The 21,708-nt window shown below is 46.7% G+C and overlaps 1 protein-coding gene and 1 pseudogene across 1 annotated transcript in view; one reads left to right on the top strand and one right to left on the bottom strand.

Annotated features, from left to right (window-relative positions):
- Positions 1–21,708, bottom strand: part of TPO (thyroid peroxidase) — a 300,270-nt gene that overhangs the window by 105,994 nt on the left and 172,568 nt on the right. The gene's annotated exons all lie outside the window — the stretch shown is intronic.
- On the top strand, positions 2,391–2,509 carry LOC148504059 (5S ribosomal RNA; annotated as a pseudogene).

A 21,708-nucleotide genomic window follows, 5' to 3' on the forward strand; every position in this document is an offset into this window, starting at 1 on the left:
CCAGCCTTCCCCCACTTATATGTCCCCAGCCAGCATTCCCCCCTTCTGTGTCCTCTGCCAGCCAGCCTTGTGTCCCCAGCTATCCTTCCCCCGCTTGTGTTCCCAGCAGCCTTCCTCACTTCTATGTCCCCAGCCAGCCTCCCCCCACTTGTGTCCCCAGCCAGCTTCCCCTCCCCCCTTCTGTGTCCTCTGCCAGCCAGCCTTGTGTCCCCAGACAGCCACCTTGCTTCATTGACTTACCTTCTTCTTGACTGCTCCTCTCTTTGAGCCTTCCAGCAGCGGCGGCATTGGGGGGAGTAGTGGACGGGAAATGGGCTCCTGAGCTCCTCTCCTTCAGCAGTGGTGGCACAGTGTGACATGATGTCACGCGCTGTCTTTAAAAAAAAGGAAAAACTTTTCAGCATGACCGCCATGTAAAAGTAGGTGGGAAGTGGGCGGGCAGCGGGTGGATCCCCTGCCTGGGACCCGTCACCTTTCATGGCCAATGGTGTGCTCCACCCCTCTCGGCGGCCCTGTGGGCATCTCTTTGATGGCGTGGGAGGCTGCAGTCAGCTGTGTGATGGCTGGGGGAGTGTGTGGCTTTTTGGTGTCACCCCCTTGGAGGGTGATACCCGATGCGGCCCGCACCCCCCGCGTGACGCCACTGTCTAGCACTCAGGACCTCATTCAGAGTCGATCGTTGCGGCCGCACGGTCGTACACCACCGATGTTTGCTAAACTGCGCATGCGTAAAATTCGCAATGCGCGTGCGCAAACTAGCTAATACGATCAGAAATTTCTCTCTCCTTCAACTTGGCCAGGTCGTTAGTTTGAGTGACAGGATGAGGCGTTTGTGGGTGGTAACAGGGGAAGGTGCTTGTGAACGGGGGAGTGGAGATCCGAACGCAGGCGTGCCTGACTATGCAAACGGTGTTTTATGGGAGTGCATAATTAACTAAGTAGTGTCATGGCACATGTGACATGGGAGGTTTTAACACTGACTTGATCGTAGTGCTTAAGAGAGGGTATGGTCAACCCTAAGCTCTACGACCAGCTCCGATGGTTTCCGATGGTCTCGATTAATCCTTATATGCCTGGAGATGACGTGTAATGGGAACGAGAAGGGGGCATATTTTTAGTCTTATGGCCGCATCCTCCCCTCGCTCGTCCAGCTAACGGTCACATCTTAACGACGCAACTTGCGAGCTCTTCATTTGCATATCCGGCCCCTTTTACCTTACGACCGTGCGGCCGCAACGACCGACTCTGAATGAGGTCCTCAGTTCCATCTCCACCAAACAGGTGAAACGGCCGTCTTTCCGCAGCATAGGAGGTCCGGTCAGTGCATGGACTAGACCCCCGCACGGTGACCCTGATACGTATGTACACTTGCTGTCTGGCCGCCGTGTCAGTTCAGCTTATTACACTCTGCATGAATGGAGATACAGCACTCTGATCTCTTATAGTATAATTTGGAGACCTGTCTGCCCTAGGGCTCATGCTTTCTTGCAGGCATCTGATTACACAGGCTCATTTATGATCTGACTATTGTGGTAGCACAGTGGATGTACTGCTGTATACTGCCCAGTTTTTAGTTGGGGTAGATTTGATGTTATTTCACATGGTTATTTTTTCATTGCACACATGAGGACATGGTTTATGTCCAGCTTTCTTTCCCCCGTCATTAAGGGGAATAGATTTGAATAACCTATTTGGCTCTTTTTTACTATCACTGTGTGATGATTTTGAGACACACTTGTATCCATTGTAAATATAGCAAAACACACTTTGTACAACTATATTACTTGGCAACAATGAATGCTATCTATTAAACGTTCCAGGGGAATACAGATTAGTACAATCACTATATGAGGACTTGATTAGCGCCCGGTCTCTGCCCCGGTGACTTAGGGGAACGGACACTAGTAATACATTTTGCTTTCTTTGTTATTACCATTCTGTGTGTTGTGACCATGTGATGACTTATTCAATGTACATCCATATTTCATGTTAATAATACAAATTATGCTATGTATTGTTTGGTTAAAATGTATGGTGTCTGCTAAGTGCTCTAGGGGAATATAAATTAGCACCATCCCTACCAAAACATATGGGATTTGCATACCCATGTACAATCACATGAATACTATATAAATGCCGTTTACATTTGATATGATTATCCCCAGGCACTATTAGACTGACATTACTTATACCTGCATTTCGATTATCTGTTTATTTGGCTATATGAATATGATATACATACTTTAGAAGGTAAAATAACCAATTTATTCATTAATTAAAGTATACTTTTTTTGGAATTTATGTCCATTGTTTAATCAAAGCGGACTTCTCATACTGAGTTATACCCTTAACTATATTACACCAAGACCCCCAATCTCCTGTTTATATAGTCCTACAACCATACCTTACTGAATATACCCAATCTAGTCTGATCTTGGAAGCTATACAGTATTGGGCCTGTTTAGTACTTGACTGGGAGACCACCAGGGAATATTGGGTGTTGTAGGTAATATTTAGGAGCAGAACGGGACAGTGGACCTCATTCAGAGGCGGTCGTTAGATGCAAGCGGTCGCTCTGCGTGAGGGCGGCCGCTTGTATCTTGTAGTGCCGCCTCTTGGTCAATCGCTAAGCTGTGGGTTACCACCCATAGCTCTAGCGACCGACCAGGGTGATGGTCGCAATGGTCAAGACCATCGCAACCATCGGGGCTTGCGACGAGACCCTAAGGTTGGGTCTCGGCAAGCGCAAGCCCCAGGGAGCTTCCTGCTCTGATTGAGCAGGAAGCTCCCCACTGACATTACTGATGATGTCTGTGCGGCCGCCCACAAAATGGTAGGCGTTCCTTAAGGAACGCCTCCATTTTGGAAACCACCCCCCGGCCCGCCTACAAAACGGGGCGAGCTGTCGATCAACATTGACAGCCTCCCCTTTTGTAGCGAGCTCCGGAGCGAGAGAGTTTCTCTCTCGCTCGGGGTCTTGCGCACACGTAGTGTGGCCGCTGCACGTGCGTAGGGCTACCCATCGACCCGGTTGCGAGCACATCGGTGCTTGCGACTGGGTCTGAATGACCCCCTAAGTGTATAGTAGCAGGGACATAAGTGATTACAATTGATTTGGTTTATGTTGATTTTAGGATCACCACGGGTACAAAACCTGCTGAATGATATGAATACATAATCTAGAATTTATAGGAGCATGATTACCCAGAATTATTTGAATATTTATTTCGCCGTATCCATTTATTCTATTAAAATGAGGAGATCCGCAGATTTTTAATAATTACTAATAAAGGTTATTAAATTTGATTTAAGAGTGCCCCAACAACTAGCCCTTCTTGGCTCTTTGTTTTTTATACGGGCATGGACAAAGATCACAAGTGCGGACTGATTGATTAGACCAGTCTTTCCATGAAATGGGTGTTTCTTAGCAGCGACCATGTGGTCGTACAAAACTGTTCCGGCTAGTGGAAGTGTCATGGGCGTGTAAGCAGACTTCAGTACCAAGCAGACAGAACTTTTGCACCCAGCATGGACTGGGTGTATGTAAAGATACTAATGATGATGGTTGAGACTGTGGACCTTATTCAGAAACCTCGATGTTTGGCCAGTGCGCATGTGAGCGAGGGAGCCGGCTCCCTCGTGCGCATGCATGAGACCCGCTACAACCGACAGCGCTGGTCGTAGCGGGTCTCTTTCCAAAGGGGGCGAGCTGTCGATGTTGATTGACAGCTCGCCCCGTTTGGAAGGCGGGCCGGGGGGGGTGGCAGCCCAAATGGAGGCGTTTGGGGGAGGCCCCACTGACATCACTAGTGATGTCAGTGGAGAGCTTCCGGCTCGGACAGAGCCACAAGCTCTCCGGGGCTTATGACAAGTGAGACCCTACCCTAGGGTCTCGTCGTAAGCCTCGATGGTCGCGATGGTCTCTGACCATCGCGACCATCTCCCGAGCGGTCGTTAGAGCTGTGGGTGTAAACAGCTCTAACGACCGCAACAGAGGCGGGCGGTCAGGATGCAAGTGGCCACCCAGTTTCTGAGCGACCGCTTGCAGTAGGAAATCACTGGAGGATGTAGGTAGTAGTGGATACAGGTAACACTAGGAAGTATCGGTAGAGACCAATGTAGAGCACAGGTAACACGGGAGAGAATTAGAGATGAGTGGGTTTGGATCTCAGAGATCCGAACCCACCAAAATTTCGGGGATCCGGGGCGATCCGAGCGAAGCTCAGATCTCCCTGCCTGCTCTGGATCCCTCACCCGAACCAAAACCTTGCGACCCCGCTGTCGGATCGCGAGGTTTTGTATTGAGCATGCTTAACGCTGATTGGCTGAGAGAGCCATCTGAGGCAATCAGCGTTAAGCCCAATGAAAATACACACAGAAGAAAAAGAAGATGCGCCCACCATCCCCTGCCGCCTAACACCGCCGGCACCCCCCCGCTGCCGGCACCCCCACTGGCAGCATCCCCCGCCGCCGACACCACTGCTGCCCCATGTACTGAGGACACAGTCAGCGACCCCCACACTGCCTACACCACCAGTGCCCCTGCACTGCTGACACAGTCAGTACACATGCACTGAGGACACCGCTGGCACTCCCGCTCTGCCAACACTGCCGGCACCCTGCATTGAGAACACCCCTGCACTGCCAACACAGTCAGCAAACCAGCACTGAGGACACCTCTGGCACCCTCGCTCTGCCAACACCGCCGGCACCCTGCATTGAAAACACCCCTGCACTGCCGACACAGTCAGCAAACCTGCACTGAGGACACTGCTGGCTTCCCCGCTCTGCCGACGCAGCCGGTACCCTTCACTGAGAACACTGCCAGCACCGCAGCACTGCCATTCCATGTACTGAGGACACCACCAGCAACCCCCGCACTGCCGACACAGCCAGCAAACCTGCACTAAAGACACCGCTGGCACCCCCGCACTGCCAACACAGCCAGCAAACCTGCACTAAAGACACCGCTGGCACCCCCGCAGTGCCGAAATCACCGGTACCCTTCACTGCGGACACTGCCATTCCATGTACTGAGGACACTGTCAGCAACCCCGCTCTGCTGACTCTGCTGTCACAGTAAGTGCACTATTGGTGTATCCAACCCACACTGTATAACGCACTGTACCCGTGTTGGAAATTAGAAGCTGAACTGCCAAATGTTTGTGCCGCCCACTGTGTCACTTAGCTTAGTCAGCCAGCTAGCTGGATACAACCTTGTTGCCTTAACTAGATGAAGCAAATAATATATTGAGGTGGTCAAAATTGATTGGAAATTACTGGAAACAAATGTTATTGAGGTTAATTATACTGTAGGAACAAAAACAGGCCCATTTTATGTGATTTTAGCTGTTTTTATGATTTTTAAAGAAAAAATCCAGAACCAAAACACAAAAACAAAACACGGAGGTGAGGTTTTGGGAAAACCAATCCAGATCCAAAACCAGGGGGGATCCCGATCCAAAACCAAAACACGAGGGTTAGCGCACATCTCTAGAGGGAATATTACTGAAGAATGTCACGTAGGGAAATGTTACTGAAAGTATCACGAAGAGGATACACTGGAGGAGAACACGCAGAAGATTCACTGGAGTAAAATGCTAAAGGCAAAACTCGGATGACATAGTGAGTACACACACTGGTGATCCAGACGTACAGTAGGGGAGGCACTGAAGTAGAATACTTGAAATTAGTACACGGATGCAGAGACGGATTTAGGCCCTCATTCAGAGCCGCTCGTTAACAGCAGTACGCTCGTTGCGTTCTGATGTTGAGAAACCGCGCATGCGTCGGTGTAACACTGCGCATGTGCGTACGGCATATTGCGAGCTTTTTTTGTCTCATTCATCAAATTGCGAACAGGAAGTGACATGTCAAATGTGATTGACAGAACAGGCCGTTTTTGGGCGTTGACGGGGGTGGAGATGGAAAAACGCAGGCGTGGCGAGGCGTTTTTGGGGCGTACATACATTATCTGATGCGAACGTCAAATGTGTTCGTACCAAGTCATACGTCACTGGATGATCCTTTTTCTGTTCAAACTGCTCGCACAGCTTGGGGTCTGGATTACTCGACCACATTGGCGATGGCCTTGTCCTCCGTCCCGGGCCTCCACGATGTTTCATCGATTAATCACGGCTTGTCAGAAAAACAATCAATTTTGAATTGAAAACCAGCTTGTAATGTGTTTTGAAACAAGTTTTTTTGGTTAGCACAAAACCGTACGCAGGTGGAAATCATAGCTGCTAATTTCAGGATTACACAATCAATTAGCGTACATTTGTAGGTATGTTTTTTTTTGTTTGAATTTTGTTTTTGTGCTATTGTAACAATAATGTCATCATGTTTGTGTGTATTTTACCATTTTGCTTTGGTCAGGAGAATTTGCATCCTTATGTAATTTTTAAAGTGTTACTTAAAGAGCCCTTTTTTTAAAACATTTTTTTTTTTTTTTGGGAGGTAGTTTTTGCCTTGTGGGCCAGGATTAACTTTAAACTAGGGATGTGCAGGCTCGGTTCTACTCGGTTCCGTTCGGTTCTTTTTACCGAATCTTATTGGCTATCCAAAACTCGTGACAGCTGAAACCCAATAAGATCCGGTAAAAAGAACCGAACGGAACCGAGTAGAACCGAGCCTGCACATCCCTACTTTAAACCATTTATAAAATAATGTCAGAATACAATGTAGAACATTTGTAAAAAATTTATTTGAATATAAAAACATTTTCCGGACCATTTTTGGACAAAACTTTTTGGGCAGTGTTTTTCAAAAAACAAATTATAATTGGGCCAAACATAAAAGGTATGGAAACTTAAAACAAAAAATTAAAAACAATTCACAAGAAAGGAGAGGGAAGTTTTGGCCCAAAAGGAATATGGGGCAAGCACAGAAGGAGTGTGGGAAAAGTAGCCAGTGCTGTCAATGTTTTTTCCCCCGTTTGGCTGGGGGAGGGTGGGCGCCAGACCGGGTCCGGGATGTCATCGGGCTGGCCTGTCCAGAGGCAGATGTTGTGGCCTCTGGACTAGGCACAGGGCTAGGCACATTTGGAGGATTGGCTGATGTTGTGCCAGAGGTGGAGGATCCTGATGTCACGGCAGGAAGGGAGGGCGGCTCCACCATGTGCTGGCGAACGAGCTGCTCCAGGGCATTGGCGATGCGGATGTTGGCCCTGGTATTTTCCGCCAGGGCCTGACCAATGGTCACGTTGGCCGCAGCATTTTGCTCCAGGGCCTCAGCCACCCGTAGCCGACTGGCGTCCATCCTCTGCAGAATCTCCGTATGGAAATCCGATTTATAATTGAGTTCTGTGAGGAGTGCCACTGCCTGCGAGGGGGATTGCCCTGGACTGGCTTCTGCAGGGTCCTCAGCCGGATGTACTGGTTCCTCCCCTGCAGAGCCAGCAGAAATTCTGCGGCCAAGGCTCCCCTCTGGAGCAGACTCATCCGCCTGTGTCTCTGTGAGAAAAATGAGAAAAGAGTCACATTAGAATCTACATATTGGTACAATAACATTTCAGAGTTGGTTACATCACAATATTTACCTGGGACAACATGAGGAGCCGCAAAGTCTGGCATGTCCGTATCCATGTTGGACACGCCAAACACCTCCACAGCCTGCACACACCCCTGTGCCAGCTCTTCCAAATCATTCAACTCCAATGACACAGGGGTGGGACCCCCACCTGTCCCCCTTGCATGCCTAGCCGTGTCCGCCATTTTTTGTTTCAGGCGATATTTGAAGTCTTGCCATCTGTGGGTGAAAAAGTAACCATTATTCCTGCATTTTGTTTTTTTTTGGTTTTAGGGGGGTCAAGTTTTTACTTACCGCCGTTTGACATCCCGGGCTAGACGGACATAATCACCCACCCTATTGACAGCACTGGCTATCTCCTCCCACATTCTCCACTTCTGGCTTGCACCCATATTCCTGTCTGCCTGTGGCAGGATGTCCACACACTTCTGAACCAAAACCTCCATCTACTTTCTTGTGAATTGTGGCTGCCTTTTCTTTTTCCCTGCTTTGCCCGGAATACTGGGCCCAGCAGCCTCTTTCGTGTCATCCTCCTCACCTATTTGTTTAAACGTTGAGAAATTTAAGCTTGCAAACTTTCACTATATTATGTTTCAAAATAATCCTTGTTTGGAAATGCCTGAAAAACTTACCGGCCGACTCTTGGCCATTGTTTCCCTGGTCTGTAGCCATTTCTTACATCCAAACAAGAAATACACCAGAACGTTTTTTTTGGGTTGTGACGTATTTATACATGCGTCCTTATTTTTCGTCCGCATCATTGATTGTGCATTCCTATGATCCCTCCTTAATTTGCGCAGGAAAATAAACACTATTTATGGCTTTGGGCATCTCGAGTGGAGGTGGCGGGTGTTGGTTGTTGGAGGTTATGTTGGTCGGAGTGGATTGTTGGCGGGAATTGTATTTGGCGGTGTTTGGCGTTTTTTTCTGTGTGTCTTTTGGGAGTTTTTATTTCCGTTCGCTTTTTTTGGTGTGGTTGTTTTATTTGTCGTGTCATTTTTTGGTAAGTTTTTGGCCGTCTTCCTTTAGTTCACTTTGTGTATCCTTCTTTTTGATACATTTTGGTCGCTAATTTTTTACCAATTATCCTTTGGTAGGTTTCTTTTGGCTCTGCCCCAACAACCTTTTTATCCGGTGACTTATATATCCTCTATTGGTAAGTTTGTTTTTTCACTTGTTTATTAAATGTTCATGTTTTGTTTAACGCAACTTTGTTTGACCTTACAGTTTTAACCTTTGGTTTTGTGATTCCTAAATGTATGAACTAATTAGCGCATTTTTATCTGGTTCTTTTCTGTATTGTAATTGCGAACTAATTAGTGCATTTTTATCTGGTTCTTTTCTGTATTGTAATTGCGAACTAATTAGCGCATTTTTATCTGGTTCTTTTCTGTATTGTAATTGCGAACTAATTAGCGCTTTTTTGGCTGGTTATTTTCTGTAGTTAAATTGGTTGTGATTTACCGTTAGAATTTTTTTTTTAATTTGGGTCCCAAATTGAGGTAGTCTGCGCACTGTCATTTTGCTCTTTGCCGAAATGTGTGTTTATCCCCTTTTATGTTTTGTATTGTACCCAATTTAGATTCCTAAATGGCCACCCTAAATTTTTGCATTGTTTGTTTGTTTTTAATTTTAGGCTTGGAAAATCATGACAATACCCCGGCATGTAAGCATCATTGGATTGTATCGTAAAGATAAGTAAATTTTCAATTTTTGGGGGGCAAAAAAACCTTACATTCAATTCTTGCCATTTCAGGTTGATCTTGGTCGGATTGTTGTGGCCATGCTCCCGGAAGCCGACCAACCTCAATCTCGTCCCAGGCGTAGGCATCGTAGGCATGCAAGGCCCCAGATATATCGAATACATGTCACCCTTTTTGGAATGCCCGATGATGAGGTGTTAAGACGCTACCGTCTTCCGCCCCAAATCATCATAGACACTCCTCATTAATAGAGAGTGATCTTGAGCGGCAAATTGACAGTCCTACAGCAATACCACCACTTATGCAATTTATGGCGGTGTTACATTTCTGTGCCTCAGGATCATTTCAAACAACGGTGGGAATAGTTGCGGGAATCTCCCAATCCTCCTTTTGCAGGATCCTGAGGGCAGTGATGGAGGCCCTTTTCAAGCACCTCCATCATTTTATTTACATGCCTTTGGATATGGGTGCCCTTAGTGTGGCCAAGGCCAATTTTTACCAAATAGCTGGCTTCCCACACATCATAGGGGTTGTGGATGGTACTCGCATACCACTTCAGCCTCCAGCATGGCTGGAGGCCATTTTTCGCAACCGCAAACACTATCCCTCCCTGAATGTAATGGTGGTATGTGATGCCTCCCTCCAGATCCTGTCCCTGAATGCAAAATTACCCGAAAGTGCACATGACTCATTCGTCATCCGGCAATCAGGGATGTGGCAAAAATTAAACAACCTACAAGCTGGTGATGCGTGGCTTCTGGGTAAGTGGAGACCTTTAGTACATAACAATGTTAAGCTTGATACACAGTGATCCTGATGTTGTCACTTCTTTTTCACAGGAGACAATGGCTACCCTTGCACGCCCTGGCTGCTCACTCCTTATTTGGCTCCCACACCAGGGCCACAAAGTAATTTTAATTCCGCACTTACAGCCACCAGGCAAGTGGTGGAGCACTGTATCGGCCTTTTAAAAGGCCGATTCAGATGCCTCCACCGCTCTGGTGGCGAGCTCATGTATTTGCCGGATATGGTTTCGAAACTTGTGGTCCTGTGTGGGATATTTCACAACATCGCCATAAGGAGTGGTGTCCCTAGGCAGTGCAATCACGGTGCATACGCAGTCTACCGATAATCGCTCAGCCCATAATTATTAACTATTCAATTTTAAATCAGGTTGCACAACATAAAAACAACATAAATCAATCTATAGTACTACTATAGATTGATTTAGGTCATTTTAGTAGTGCTATAGATTGATGTAGGTCATTTTAGTAGTACTATAGATTGATTTATGTCGTTTTTATGTTGTGCAATCTGATTTAAAATTGAATAGTTATTAATTATGGGCTGAGAGATTACAGAGTAATTTCAGAATAAGGCCGGCTACGCACTTGCACGATATCGGCCCGATTTGGCCAAATCGGAACAACAAATCAGAAATATCGTGCAGTGTGTTTGCTCAAATTGTGCACTCCCGCGGTCGCATACAATATCGTGTCATTGGCTGTGCTGCACTGCTAATCACACGATATCACTTACGGCACCATACATATTAATGAAGGACAGAACAAGTGATCGTTCCGTCGTTCATTAAATCATGTAGTGTGTACCTGCAATCATGCGATGCCCAGGGTGAAGACAAATCGCCCTGAACATCGGCACGATTGCTGGTTGCTCAGTTGTGTACCCACCCTAACACAGTACCCTACCTGGCTGGCTGCTGTCCTCTGCGTGCTGCTGATGGGCGGTTGCAAGCCTGGCAGTGGCGCTGTGCAGAGGCTGATGTGCATGCTGGAGCAAGCCGGAGACCAGGGGCAACGCAGCATTTTCCTGGGTGGGTTTCTATATAATATATATATATATATATATATATATATATATATACTGTGTGTATATGTGATACCCTGTAAAGACCCCCATATATGTGGACATTTGTATGTTGCCCTGAGCTGGAGAATGTTCTGGAACTGAAGTGTGGAGGTGCACTAGGACCCAGGAAATCTGGAAGAGTGTGCTTCACTAGTGAGCTCAGACTAAAAACTGTAACAAAAAGGGGAGGAGAGAGAAGGACCCTGAAACTGGCTGAGAAAGCACATCTGGTGTGTGAGGGGACTGAGAAGTAGGCTGTGAGGAGTGCAGCACCTGGGATTGTTTGCAGGGCTGTGACCAGAAGCCAAGCCAGGAAAGTGAAGAAGCTGCACTGCCAGGTCAGAGGACGCAGTGGGCAGCAAGTAGCCAGCAATATGAAGTAAGAGACTCCCAGTGAGACAAATGAAGAAGAAGCAGGTGCAGTGATCGCAGGCACAGTGATATCCTAAAGTGTACTGTGGCTCCCATTATCTATTATGAAAGACTCAGTAAGGCACAGTGAGTAACAACCCTTACAGCACTATAAACTGAACTTTATCCAAGATTTATTTTCCCTCCCTTTTCTACCAAGGGATATTTACCTTAAGAAAGCAAAGCAACCAGCTACCAGTCTATAGTAACCAGTGGTGTGCATTGTATGTGACTTGGGATTCATGCTGTTTAATGAACTGGTCACAATAACAGCCTGCATAGTACACAGTTAACCTAAATGAAATTCTTTACCTCTGTTAACTCAATCCAAGAACAGAACTGTGATATATACATTCTGTTAGCAGACAATCAAGAGAACAGGGTGTTACTCCCTTTGCATACAGTTATGAAGAAGAGAACAGTTATACATATATATATTCTACCATCCGGAAGTCATTGAAAGCAACGTGACCATTAGTCTGGATACATTTAAGATATTATCTCAGTGCCACCACCTTGTGGATAATAGTAATACATTGACATTCCCAGTAAAAAGTGTGGAGAGAACTCTTTTGCTTTCTGCCTGTAGCCATTAAGACTTTGGTGCAATAGGTGTTATTTGAGCGAGACTACATTAAGGGAAAACTATCTGTTGCAGAACTTCCTGTTATTTCCTAATGGTAATGCCAGATTGTTAGATTATTTGTGAGATATTAGAGCGTTTATCATCATTGTATTGTTCTTTGTAATATTGCTATAACTTATTATGAAAGGTTAAACTATACTGTGCGTGAAACTGAGTTTACTGTTAACAAAGTCATATTGCTAAACTGTGCATATTGAATTAACATTACAGTGATCTACCATTCAGGCAAAATAAAACATTTTGTCACTTTCCACACGTGTAGTGACTTGTCAGAGGTTTTTGGGGGGTTCCCATCTCTCTGCCTAACCACTACAGAATCCAAGAGCAGCAGCAGGTCAAAGACTATTTGAAAGGCCGGGATTGACGACTTCTGCAGGGAAACAGGTACGACTCACCTACCAACACCCCACCACTAGTGACTTATTACAACTTGGCGTCTACGAACAGGATCGAAGCAGATTTTGCAGGATGTCAGAACCCCAGCCTTCTGTAGCAGCTCCAAATGAAGGAGGAGATCCCAACCAAGGAATTTTGCCCATAGTGAACGCTTCCCCAATCACGATGCCATACTATTTCGGGGCCCCATGGCTACCAACATATTCTGGAGATACACACACACCGGGCACGAGTACCTTTAGAGAATTCAAAGACAAGCTGCAGTCGATGTTTCGACTATACCCACTTAATGACGCGCAGAAGGTAGAAATTCTGATTGGACAGCTAAAAGGTCCGGCATTACGAGAAGTTAAGGCGTGGAAGGATGACCAGTGGAAGACGGTCAAAAACATTTTCAAGAGATTAGTAGACATCTTTGATTCGCGGACTATTTCAGAACTGAAAGGCCGTCTTTATGCCAGGAAACAGCAACCCCATGAGTCACTGAGGGAGTTTGCTCTAGGTTTGCAAGAGGCGCTGCAGGCAATCCAAACCCTAGATCCGCAAGAAGTACAACAAGAAGACGAAACCCTTATTAACTTGTTTATCGAGGGGGCACGAGGAGAGGCAATACGCAAGTAACTAAGGATGTGGAAATATGATCACCCAAGGTGTTCATTCTCTGAGTTCAAAGAAACAATGCTAAAGATTCTTGGACTTAATCAAATCATTGACACGGAGTACAGTACATCTGCGGAGCAGTTAGAAAATAGAAACTTTGGAGGTGTCAATCAGCACATGAGCCTGGAACCTCTGGTACCTAAGGGAACAGTCACACAGCAGACACAGGGACAGTCTGCTCATGATCCAATCAGGGCCATTAATAACAAAATAACAGAATTGGCACAGAACCTATCCGAGATGGGACGGGAGTTAAGGGAACTTCGACAGGAACAGACGGAGACCAAATGCAAGGAATGGCGTCAGGATCATAGTAGGAGGAACCGGCCACGCTGGGACATCCCACGGGAGTCAGGTCGACATCCGACAGACCAGTTCGACTCTCAAGGAGGCCTATATGTCGGCGCTGCAAACAAGGTGGGCATGTGGAACGAAATTGTTCAAATGGAGGTTTAAACAACGAAATCCCAAGGCGAGGGACCAACCCTCGGGAAGTGCTACGTCAATAGGTCCATTGTCGCAGGAGTGGTGGCCTCGATATGTTGGCGAGTGCCCCCATCTGAGGATCCGGGTCAACGGTGTTGAGTTGTCAGCTCTCTTGGATACCGGCTCACAGGTGACCACAATACAGCTGACCGAGTTTTTAAAACACTGGGATAAACAAGAGATCATGACCCCACCAACGACCTGGTTACAACTATTGGCCAGTAATGAGCAGCAGATTACATATAGCGGCTATTGGGAGGCTGATTTGAAGATTGGCAAAGCAGATCTCACAAGACAAGGGTGCCTGGTTACCACAGTGCAGAATGATCATCTACCTCCGGAGATCCTCGGCATGAATGTCTTAAAGAATTGTCCTGACGAATTGGTAGAGGCTTTTAGGATGGAAATGCGGATAGCAGCCCCTAAGGAATGAAGAACTCTACAGCAAATGGTGCGGCTGCTTGAGGGGCAAAAGAAATTTACAAATTCAAGGGGAGAAGTGGGTAAAGCCAGGATTGCTGATCGCCAGTCTATACTCTTGCAACCCAATTCGGAACACGTAGTTTGGTGCAAAGACAGAATTGGACCCGGTGGGCGGGACTACAAGGCTATAATTGAATCTTGTGACTCTGATGGACGACATCCATTCGCGGTGGCTAGAACCCTGGCGAGAGTGGAGCAGGGGAAGGTACCAGTCCGCGTATTGAATCCACATAACTACCCAATCAGACTTTTCAGACATTGCCCGGTGGCGAAGATTATTCAAATTGACTTCCAAGATGTGTTCGGAGAAAGTGTGCCGGCAGCTCAACAAAGAACAGTAACTAGACAGCTGACGGTTATGAACGGCGAGGCTCTGTGGTGGAATGAGATAGAGATTGGAGACTCAGACACCCCTGAGGAGAAACACCAAGGAGCGCTCCTGGTAGTGTGGAAGAATGCTGAGGCATTCAGTCAACATCCATCCGACTTCGGGAAAGCTGAAGGTGTCCATCACCACATCCCCACTGGGAGTAACCCCCCAATTAAGGTAAGACACAGACCTCTACCACCGGCCATGTACCAACCTGTGAGGAATATGATCAGTGAGATGAAGGAAGCTGGTGTAATTCGTGAGAGCCACAGCCCATGGGCGGCACCGCTGGTGATTGTCAGGAAAAAGGATGGCAGCCTCTGGTTTTGCGTTGATTACAGGAAGCTGAATGCAGTTTCACATAAAGATGCCTACCCGCTACCTAGGATTGAGGAGTCGTTAACGGCACTGAAGACAGCTACCTACTTTTCCACTCTGGATCTAACAAGCGGGTACTGGCAAATCCCGATGGCCCTGGAGGATCGGGAGAAGACGGCCTTCACTACCCCGATGGGACTCTTTGAATTTGACCGGATGCCGTTTGGACTCTGCAATGCACCAGCCACCTTCCAAAGGGTCATGGAGCACTGCCTTGGCCAACACAACTTTGAAATGGTTCTCCTGTACTTGGACGATGTCATCATTTATTCCAGAAGCTATGAAGAGCACTTGAAACACCTAGATGAGGTATTTGTACAACTGACCAAGTGCGGCTTGAAGTTAAAACCATCAAAATGTCATCTGTTAAAGCCCAGGGTACAGTACCTAGGACACATCATCAGTGCTGAAGGGGTAAAGCCGGATCCAGAAAAAATTCAGGTAGTGCGAGACTGGCCCGTACCTAGAACAGTAAAAGAGGTCCGAAGCTTCTTAGGTTTCGTTGGCTACTACAGATGATTCATTGAGAACTTTGCAAGAGTGGCAGCACCACTGCATGAGCTCCTGCGAGACAAGTCAGGTCAAGAGAGACGGAGCACTTCCTTGGTTGCATGGGCTGAGGAACAACAAATCTCCTTCAAGCAACTGAAGTCCTCGCTGATAGAGGCTCCCCTTCTGGCTTACCCAGATTATGAGAAGCCTTTCCAAGTCTACACAGATGCCAGTCACCATGGTCTGGGAGCTGTATTGTCACAAGTACAAGATGGACACGAGAGAGTGATAGCTTATGCCAGCCGGGGCCTGCGAAAGACCGAAAGAAATAATGAGAATTACAGCACCTTTAAACTTGAACTCCTTGCTCTCGTCTGGGCCATCACAGAGAAATTTAAGAATTATCTGGCTGTCACACCATTTGTAATTGTCACTGACAACAATCCCCTGGCACATCTCTCTACCGCTCGCCTGGGAGCACTTGAACAGAGGTGGATGTCTCGTCTGGCCAATTTCAATTATACTGTTACCTACAGAAGTGGGAAGTTGAATGGAAATGCCGATGCCTTATCCCGCCTACCCACTGTGGATGTCTCGGAAGAAGAGAGAGATTGGGCCGAAGATATTGAGACTCCCTTATTCAAGACGCTGAGGAGCAAACAAAGTGTTGTCACCTCTGACCCTGTGTCTGCCACTGCCAACCCAAAATCTAATAGTCCTCAGCCTGACACATCTGAATCTGATTGGGAACAAGTGCAGAGGGAGAGCCCGGTGCTGCAGGAGTTGATGGATTTAATCCAACATGAACGCTGGCTGACTAAGCTGCAGAGGGTGGATGCCAATCCAGAGTTTGTCAAACTGTTAAGACACAGAGACCGTATTAAACTCAAACAGGGACTCATGGTCCGAATAAGCCTTGATCCAGCAACTCACCAAAATGTAACCCAAATAGATGTACCGAGACAACAGGCCAGCTTCCTTCTTACTGCTTATCACAACAAATCTGGACACTTCGGAACCCAAAAGATGGAAGCCGTATTACGGAAAAGATTCTTCTGGATAGGGATGAGGACTGACATTGAGGAATGGTGTCGAGACTGTATAGCCTGCAGCCTTAAAAGGAATCCTGAAACCAGCCAAAGAGACCCACTACATCCAATAAAGAGTCATTGTCCATTGGAGATTGTTGCCTTGGATCATGTCAAACTTGAGCCCAGCCCAAGTGGATTCCAATACGCACTGACCATCACTGACCACTACAGCAAATTCCTAGTAGTTGTCCCAGTACGTGATCTGACAGCCAGGACTACAGCGGAGGTCTTTCTTAGGAACTTTGTCCGCCCTTATGGGGGTACCCTGATCGGATCTTGACAGATCAAGGACCCGCATTCGAGTCACAGCTGTTTCATGAACTTTGCTCTTTGTATGGATGCAAGAAGATGAGGACGACCGCCTATCATCCTCAATGCAATGGCTTGTGTGAGAGAGCAAACCAGACTATGATTGGAATGCTAAGAAGTCTTTCAGCCGAGAAGCGCTCTCAGTGGCCTACCCTCCTGCCTGACCTTGTGTATCTGTATAATAACACAGAACACTGTTCCACAGGATTCACGCCCTTCTACCTCATGTTCAGACGGCATGGCAAGCTGCCCAAGGATCTGGAGTTGGCTCCCGAGCTAATGGATCCTGTTACCACACAGACTAATTGGGTTCGTGAACATCAGCACCGAATAGTGACTGCCCGAGAGATAGTTGAGAAGAGGATGGAGACTGTGCATCAACGTCAGGAGAGGAATTACAATTCAGATGCCAGAGCGCTGCCCTTACAAATGGGAGACAAAGTCTGGAAGAAGAAAAACCACAGATCAAGCAAGTTGGATGCCATGTGGGAGGATGTCCCTTATACCATTGTTGGTGTCCCCGTTGATGGCCAGTACGCCTACCTAATCCAGAGGAAGAAAGATGGCCAACTCAGCACAGTACCACATGACCAGTTAAAGTTATGCACTGCTGAAGCTTCCTTGATACAGCAGGAGGACTCCCCTATGGCAGAGAGATGGGGATCTTCTGGGGACATCCCTCTTAATGACCCCATAGAGTTGCTCACATTCATGTGCGGCCCGGTTCCATTGAATACAGTAGGGGGTACAGCCCCAGAACCTTTAACAGTAAGGTCTATGGAAGGCGAAGCTGACCCCCTTCCTGCCCTTGATCAGTTAGAGAGTCATGTACCTGACCTAGAAGTCAGAAGGTCAGAACGAAGCACCAAAGGTATAATGCCTGTAAGATACCGAATGTGAACTATTGTAACCTGTACGTATAATTGCCCTATGACAAAGTTAGATTGTTCAGGACTTTTGAGTAGATACAAAGTTGCGTGAGGACACGCATAGTTCTAGCGGGGGAGTGTGTGATACCCTGTAAAGACCCCCATATATGTGGACATTTGTATGTTGCCCTGAGCTGGAGAATGTTCTGGAACTGAAGTGAGGAGGTGCACTAGGACCCAGGAAATCTGGAAGAGTGTGCTTCACTAGTGAGCTCAGACTAAAAACTGTAACAAAAAGGGGAGGAGAGAGAAGGACCCTGAAACTGGCTGAGAAAGCACATGTCTGGTGTGTGAGGGGACTGAGAAGTAGGCTGTGAGGAGTGCAGCACCTGGGATTGTTTGCAGGGCTGTGACCAGAAGCCAAGCCAGGAAAGTGAAGAAGCTGCACTGCCAGGTCAGAGGACGCAGTGGGCAGCAAGTAGCCAGCAATATGAAGTAAGAGACTCCCAGTGAGACAAATGAAGAAGGAGCAGGTGCAGTGATCGCAGGCACAGTGATATCCTAAAGTGTACTGTGGCTCCCATTATCTATTATGAAAGACTCAGTAAGGCACAGTGAGTAACAACCCTTACAGCACTATAAACTGAACTTTATCCAAGATTTATTTTCCCTCCCTTTTCTACCAAGGGATATTTACCTTAAGAAAGCAAAGCAACCAGCTACCAGTCTATAGTAACCAGTGGTGTGCATTGTATGTGACTTGGGATTCATGCTGTTTAATGAACTGGTCACAATAACAGCCTGCATAGTACACAGTTAACCTAAATGAAATTCTTTACCTCTGTTAACTCAATCCAAGAACAGAACTGTGATATATACATTCTGTTAGCAGACAATCAAGAGAACAGGGTGTTACTCCCTTTGCATACAGTTATGAAGAAGAGAACAGTTATACATATATATATTCTACCATCCGGAAGTCATTGAAAGCAACGTGACCATTAGTCTGGATACATTTAAGATATTATCTCAGTGCCACCACCTTGTGGATAATAGTAATACATTGACATTCCCAGTAAAAAGTGTGGAGAGAACTCTTTTGCTTTCTGCCTGTAGCCATTAAGACTTTGGTGCAATAGGTGTTATTTGAGCGAGACTACATTAAGGGAAAACTATCTGTTGCAGAACTTCCTGTTATTTCCTAATGGTATTGCCAGATTGTTAGATTATTTGTGAGATATTAGAGCGTTTATCGTCATTGTGTTGTTCTTTGTAATATTGCTATTACTTATTATGAAAGGTTAAACTATACTGTGCAAGAAACTGAGTTTACTGTTAACAAAGTCATATTGCTAAACTGTGTATATTGAATTAACATTACAGTGATCTACCATTCAGGCAAAATAAAACATTTTGTCACTGTCCACACGTGTAGTGACTTGTCAGGGGTTTTTGGGGGGTTCCCATCTCTCTGCCTAACCACTACAGAATCCAAGAGCAGCAGCAGGTCAAAGACTATTTGAAAGGCCGGGATTGACGACGTCTGCAGGGAAACAGGTACGACTCACCTACCAACACCCCACCACTAGTGACTTATTACATATATATATATATATATATATATATATATATATATATATATATATATATATATATATATATATATATTAGGGGTGTGCACCGGCCACTTTTCGTGTTTTCTGTTTTGGTTTTTAATCTGGATCTTTCTTCGTGTTTTGGATCTGGATTGGTTTTGTCAAAACCACCCTTCCGTGTTTTGGGTTCTGGGTTTTGTGTTTTGGATCTGTATTTTTTTTTTAAAAAAGCATAAAAACAGCTAAAATCACAGAATTTGTGGGTTTTTCTGCTCCTCTGCTATTATTAACCTCAATAACCTTAATTTCCACTCATTTCCAGTCTATTCTGAACACCTCACACCTCACAAAAGTTTTTTTATGTCCAAAATCTTGCACCGAGGTAGCTGGATGACTGCTAAGCGATACGAGTGGGCGGCACAAACACGTGGCCCATCTAGGAGTGACACTGCAGTGGCAGACAGGATGGCAGTTTGAAAAACTAGGCCCCAAACAGTGCATAATGCAAAGAAAAAAAGAGGTGCAAGATGGAATTGTCCTTGGGCCCTCCCACCCACCCTTATGTTGTATAAACAGGACATGCACACTTTAACAAACCAATCATTTCAGCGCCAGGGTCTGCCACAAGACTGTGCCTGAAATGATTGGTTCGTTTGGGCCCCTACAAAACAAGCTGGCAATTAATCTGTCCCTGCACAAACTGGCTCTACGGAGGCAAGATGTCGTCCTCATCCTCCTCATCCACCGATTCGTCACCCTCTTCAGTGTTGTGTACATCCTCATCCTCACAGACTATTAACTCGACCCCGCTGAAATCCACCACCACAGGTCCCTCTGTACGTTCTGGAGGCTGGTCTCCCTGGAAGAGTTGATAATTCATTTTTATGAACATCATCTTCTCCACATTTTGTGGAAGCAACCTCCTACGCCTTTCGCTGACAAGGTTCCCAACTGCACTAAACACTCTTTCGGAGTACACACTGGAGGGGGGCAACTCAGCCTCCAAATTGCCTCTTTTTCCTGCCAGTACAGGTATGGACTGTCTGACATGCTTACTTGGATGCTGTCACCGATGTAATCCTCCACCATTCTGTCAATGGTGACAGTATCATATGCAGTGACAGTAGACATATCAGAAATTGTTGCCAGGTCCTTCAGTCCAGACCAGATGTCCAAACTTGGTTCTGCCTGCCCTGCATCACTGCCAGCGGGTTGCTTAGGATACCTACGTTTTTTTCTGGCAGCCCCAGTTGCGGGAGAAAATGAAGAAGGAGCTGTTGACGTGTCACGTTCCGCTTCAGCTGACAGTGTTTTCACCAGCAGGTCTTTGCACCTCTGCAGGGTTGTGTCGGCCAGAAAGAGAGACACCACATAGGCTTTAAACCTAGGATCGAGCACGGTGGGCAAAATGTAGTGGTCTGATTTCACCAGATTGACCACCCTGGTATCCTGGCAAAGCGAATGAAGGGCTTCATCCACAAGTCCCACATGCCGAGCGGAATCGCTCTGTCTTAGCTCCTCCTTCACTTTCTCCAGCTGCTTCTGCAAAAGCCTGATGAGGGGAATGACCTGACTCAAGCTGGCAGTGTCTGAACTGACTTCACGTGTGGCAAGTTCGAAGGGCTGGAGAACCTTGCACAACACGGAAATCATTCACCACTGTGCTTGAGTCAGGTGCATACCCCCTCCTTTGCCTATGTCATAGGTGGATGTATAGGCTTGAATGGCCTTTTGCTGCTCCTCCATCCTCTGAAGCATATAGAGGGTTGAGTTCCACTGCGTCACAAGCTCTTGCTTTAGGTGATGGCGGGGCAGGTTCAAGAGTGTTTGCTGGCGCTCCAGTCTTCGGCACGCAGTCGCTGAATGGCGAAAGTGGCCAGAAATTTTTTGGGCCACCCAAAGCGTCTCCTGCACGCCCCTGTCGCTTTTCAGAAAATTCTGCACCCCCAAGTTTATTGTGTGAGCAAAACATGGGACGTTCTGGAATTTGCCCAGATGTAATGCCTGCACAATATTGGTGGCGTTGTCAGATATCACAAATCCCCAGGAGAGTCTAAGTGGGGTAAGCCACTGGGCGATGATTTCCCTCAGTTTCTCTAAGAGGTTGTCAGCGGTGTGCCTCTTACTGAAACCGGTGATACACAGCGTAGCCTGCCTTGGAACGAGCTGGTGTTTCTGAGATGCTGCTACTGGTGACGCTGCTGTTGTTGCTGCGTAAGGTGATACATCTACCCAGTGGGCTGTCACAGTCATATAGTCCTTAGTCTGCCCTGTTCCACTTGTCCACATGTCCATGGTTAAGTGGACATTGGGTACAACCGCATTTTCAGGACACTGAGGACACTTTTTCTGACGTTTCTGTACAGTCTCGGTATCGCCTGCCTAGTGAAGTGGAATCTTGACGGGATTTGGAACCGGGG

Source organism: Taudactylus pleione, unplaced genomic scaffold, assembly GCF_031769625.1.
Source record: "Taudactylus pleione unplaced genomic scaffold, aTauple2 ptg000468l, whole genome shotgun sequence".
Taxonomy (NCBI): domain Eukaryota; kingdom Metazoa; phylum Chordata; class Amphibia; order Anura; family Myobatrachidae; genus Taudactylus; species Taudactylus pleione.